Raw genomic sequence first — 5,707 nt, forward strand, 5'->3', positions numbered from 1 at the left:
GGAAGTTGCATCGCCGAGAGAGGGAGATTTAAATTGGCAGGCGTTCAGGAGGGAAGACGCCTTGTCCAGCATGATTTTCTGTCAGTTACAGTATCACAGGGGGAAAAAAGGAAGAAAAAAAAAAAGAAAAAGAAAAATCGAGGCCCAATCAGCATCTAATCTTTATGGGTTTGCATCTTGTTTTTTTATTTACAATAATTTATTGATTCACTGAATCCATTTCATAATGAAAAACAGTTTCAAGCCTTGGCTGCATGCAATTACAGGATCAAGCAGCAACGTACAGAGGCATGCTGAGCCAGTTTTCTTCCTCTCTCACTGCTCAACGTTACAAACATTTTTTCTACACACAATGTTTCCTGTGTGTTATAAAGTATCCTAGTGTTCTGCAAGGATGACATTTTAAGTAAAAAGTCCTGTGTAGGACTGAGAATATAGCCATGATTTAGCAATATTTGTATGCATTGGAAATCCAGCTCTGTCAGGATACTCAGTTCTTTCTTTATGCATTATTTGGCCTAAAATAACTCCAATTTAAACATAATGACTGTAAAAAGAAATATCAGAATCAGCCAATAAAATACCCAAACCAAAACAGTTTGATTATTTCTCTGTTGATTGATCGATTAATGGACTAATTGTTCCAGCTTTAGTGAATGTAAATTTTGTCCAGTTTGGTAAAACCCCAGAAACTTAACAGGGTCAGGGCTAAAGAGTTATTCGGATTAAAAAGCTCCTGCATAATAGATCCATACAGGTGATTTCTGATCATTTTGTCCAATCCCACCACCTCTCCTGTCGCTCAAGCTTGACTGACTTCTTTCTGACCTTCCTGTTATCTATCCAGCACTTACAGGGGCAACAGAGTTGACAGATCTTTATCCCTCTTTTTGGACCCCGGTGACCTCAGCTAATTCCCGTTGTGGCCAACCTTCACCTTCCTTCAGCTTCAACATGAGCAGACATGTCATCAGACATCTGTGGGGTTGTGCAGGGCCTTCAGTTTACAGCTGTGCGTTCAATTTTTGGTTCTGTCAGTGAAAGAACTGGTGTGTGTGTGTGTGTCTGTGTGTGTGTGGGTGTGTGTTAGTGTAGCAGTATGCTTTATGCCTAGAGCTACTGTATGTAGAATACTACTTTGATACTGTACTCATCCCATTGTGAATGTCAACAATAGGCTCTTAATTGAGTGGTCATGTGATGATGAAGCTGTTCTGCTTCTGCCTGCCTGTGACGGTCTGAACCACATTACACACTAATAGCTCAGTGGCCTGTAGACAGACTCTCAGCTGAGATAAATTCTCTTTTGGTGGCTCCAAGATGCATAAATCACTTCAGTAATGGAACTAGGGCAAGATCATATCTGTATTCTCTAATGTGGACTTTCATTTTTCTGTAAGTGGATTCTGGCCGTTTGTCCATGCGCCTCAGAGAAGTAACACAAGGTCAGACTCATCATACTCACATTTTAAGAGCAGGATTTTGATTTTCAAGATAATGAGTGAAAAACAACTCTTGCTTCCTGCACTGCCTTCGTGCTGCTTTCCATCATATTCGCAAGTTCAAACTGTGCAGGCCGCAGACTGCGTGGTCTACGGTGAAGGCACGTGCATGTACACATGATTGCATGTGTTTTAGGGTGCTACTGGCAGTGCAAGTGACTGAGTTTCAGCTCACTCAATGAGGATTTGATTATGGGGCAGGGGAATGAGATCTGTGTGTAATGAAAGTGGAATGCTGCAGACATAAAGAGGAACATTTGCTTGTCGGCAGGAACCTCTCCCTGAGTGGTGGTACACAGCCCACACACCGGACAGCGGGGGATACATCTCACCAGCACCTTGGCCAATATTAAAGTTTGTCTTGAAAACATGAAGCTAAAGTGGATACCACTAAGCAGAGAAGACCCTTTAACCACTCCTGATTAAATGTTTGTTATTAAGGGAGCTATTTATAAGTTTTGCTATTGCTACATAGTCAGCGTTAACATTAAAAGCTGTCTACTTACCAGTCTAGAGGAAACGTTCTGCATCAAAACTTCATTCCTTTACTCAACAAGAGCTGACTCCAGCAGTGGAAAGTAATGCCAATGTTAGCATCTTTTCTTCTACTGAAGCTTGCATATGACCTAGCTGCCCAGATAGCACGTTACATCTAGCCTGTATGCTTGTGTTTCTTCTGGCCCAGTGTACGCCCAAGTCTGGCCCATATACAGCATTATTGTGAGATGCTAGTTCCACATCGGGACCAATTCTGGCGCACACAAATAAAATCTTCTGACTGTCGGTTAACACAGAAGGATAACAGCCGGAATCTAGTTTATGGGCCAGACTTGGGCCATGGAACCGGGGTGTGTACGTGTCACTTTCCCCACTGCTACTCACTGTAGCTTCCAATCTGTCCTGAAGATGTAGCGCTGCTCAGAGGGCGGATTATAACTTCTTGTTTTATAAAGACAGCCATGGCTGAAGCTCTTGTCAAGCCAAAATCACCACCACCCACTCCTGGCAAGAAACCATGTTTAAAACTTACAAATAGCTCCTTTAAGAGGCAAAGTTGCGAAGAACAGAAGGGCACTTTAGATGTGTGTTTGTCTGTCTTTGGGTGTTTTGAGGCTTGTGTGTGAGAGACGACACCAAGCTCTAGTTAGATTAATTAGCGGTTCCCTGCATATTTTTACTTTTGCAGAGGTTAAATTAGGACATGATAATGCGTCTCCTCACATTCCAGTCTACTCGTGCTACTAGAAAGAGGATCATGACGAGGGCAGTCGAGAAGAGGTGATGAATGGAAAAACTTTCAAAGATTCTGAATGTCAACACAGGGAACAGGAGATGATGGAGCACCATTGTGATTTGGAAGAATTCAATGAAAACGCTGTTCAAACAGAGCAGAGCTGAGTGGGGATGTTGATTTAATGTGGCTGCTCGTATGTGGGTATTTCTCCTCATGATTCATTTCCTGTCCATTGAGCTCAAAATGCAAATTTCTGGATTGTCTTGTTTGCATGCAGATGTATGTAAAATGTTTTCATCGCAGGTGCATTGGAGGGGGAAGTCGCTCTGAGGAAAATGCATGTGCTGAGAAGCTGCATTGACTTTGTGAAAGGACCCAGACTGATTGCACACCCTCCTCACCCCCTGACTCTCACTTTTCTCACTCTTTATTTCTCTTTGTGTTTAGCATTAACTAAAAAGCCAAGATTTGGCATAGTTATCCAAGTTTCACAGAATAAAAAAAAAAATTGATTAACCTTCCAAAATTTGTCCTCATTTGAGAAAGGCCTAGTTCTTTCATCAGCTGAGTTCTTTTCTTCTTCTTCGCAGTTAGGTTTTTGCGAGTATAGTGTGTGCAAAAGAGAGAGGGAGAGAGAGAGAGACACCAAGCAAAAGAGCTCCAGTTTAAATTTAGGTCTTAATAGAATTTGTGTCTTTCCTCTCAGGCACGCAGCCATTACTTCCCCCTTTCATCACTTTCTCTCCCTGTGCTCTATGCAGACCTGATGCTACAGATACCTATTAAAGATATATTCCACACTCCTGTTATGTCTCAGTAATGCTCTGTTCATTTAGTGTGAAGTGGTCCCGGTCTGGATGGGCCCAGGACCTTGATCAGTTCTGCACTCACAGGCAGACCTTCATAAAAGTATGATTTAATAGCCCCCTGTGTGTTGATCTTCAGTCAGTATTAATGTATTGGATAATCACTCGATCAGCATTTAGCCTGCAGACCTTGGGAGGAAAAAAGAAAGAGTGTTGTGTGGAGAATGAGAAAGAAAAGAAGATGGAGGAGGAGGAGGGAGGAGAAGAGTAAATGGAGAAAAAGAAAAGGGAGTGTAAAAGAAATGAAGCAACCTATCTGTACAAATGACAAATAGTAATGTTTGTTTTAGAAATTCTCAAAAGAACCAACCTCTGTGAAATTGTCCTTTTTGCACTTGAATGTTATGCACAAATCCTGGGCTCCTGCAAAGGAAAAAAGTTTGGGCTGATGAATCATTTTTTTCACTCATTTGTCTCCATCTGGATGGACGGATCAGTGTCAGCTACCAGATGTTATCCATGGTTTTAGCTCTGTAGCGATCCAGACAGCCATCTACTCTGAAACATTAGATCCAATGATCTCTCTACATGATTGTACACCAGCTAAAGGATATTAGATTGTGTTTGCAGCCTTAGGTGCACCCAGTGAGGCAAATATGTTTTCCTTATGCTGCTCTCATACTGCAGGATGGTGATGTCGCTACTGCTCGAGCAATTCAAGAGCGGTTCCATCGCTGTCGAGATGAAGTCAAACACATTATGTGGCCTCTCCAATTGCCACATCCAAAAGTCATTAAAGCTTTATGGGAAGTTCAGAATTACAGAGTATGAATTAGATTATTAACATCCAACCTCCCTGACCTAACCTTGTTCATTACAGAATTGGATGGATGGACTAGTAATATCTCACTCCTCACAGCTGAAAACTTTAAATAGTTTTAGATATTTCTGCAAATGATCATTTGTTAAGCCCCTCCCCTGTCCAGCCATAGCTAAGCAACCCTAAGGGAATAAGGTACAGCTGATCTGTCAAGCTTCAGACTTCTCTACATGCTGACTGTTTGCCTGGGACATGTAGCATTAGCCTCAGTCTTTTAGCATTATCTCATGTATGTAGCCATTAAGGGCACATTTAAAAACCTTTTCATGGGATTCTTGTTTCAAAACAAAGCAGTCGGACACAGTTTTTCAACCGTAACTCGAGTCAACAATAATTAGCCAGCTAGCTTCAATAAAATATCCCAGCCACAGTTATCATTTCATCTGGCAAAACTGACAGCTACTGGCTTGAAATGAAAAGCCTGCTTTTGTCTGTGTGTTAAATCAAGGATCAGTTGTTTCAAAAAGTACTAAGAATTTAAATGGGAAAAATTGGCCACATTTAAACATAAACTTCATATGTGCCACACCAGAAAGGGCGGGGCAGGGCGGGGCAAATGGTCAAGTTTCCCTCCTCCGAATTGATCTTTTGCACAGATGCAGTAATATTTATGTCTTTTATGTTTATCTGTAGGTTTTTGTAGGTGATGTAGGCTGCTGTAAGCGTTGCTGAAGCGACAGTTTGCTACGGTAAACACAACTAACTCTGTATGCCCTGGAGTGGAGAAGCCTGCAGGCCAGTCCCTAGGCCCTGCCTTTGATTCACTGACTAAGCACTGTGATTAAACTAATGCAGACATTTACAGCAACAGCAAAAAGGGGAAAAAAATCCTAAATGACAAATATTATGCACCTTCTGCCATAAAAACAGAGAGACTCCAAAAAGATCCAGACATATTCACTGTGCGACACGCTAACTGTAGATGCTCTTTTATTCAGCACTTCCAGTCTGATAGTATGTGCTGCTCATAAACACATAGTCAAACATCATTTACAGCTGAATGACTGTATGGGTTTACAAGGTTTCAATGCGTCTGTATTGGCCTATTTGTTCTCTATTCAGTTTGTTGCGTCAAACCTCTATTAAACCCAAGGTCTGTGTATTTCTCCCTTCATCTCTTAATTATCCGTTCCATTTATTTCTTTATTCACTACATCCAGTGTCTCTGCCGAGATAATCATCCTCAGTCAGACTGTGCAGTCTTTCTCCATGTTTCTCTGCCTCTGAATAGGCTGCAGTGCTGTTAGTTTGTGTTGTTGCTGGGGGGCTTATGTTAGCCAGCGAT

Source organism: Trachinotus anak, unplaced genomic scaffold (genome assembly GCF_046630095.1).
Source record: "Trachinotus anak isolate AG129_WGS33_773 ecotype Australia unplaced genomic scaffold, CSIRO_AGI_Tana_v1 ptg000028l, whole genome shotgun sequence".
NCBI lineage: Eukaryota > Metazoa > Chordata > Actinopteri > Carangiformes > Carangidae > Trachinotus > Trachinotus anak.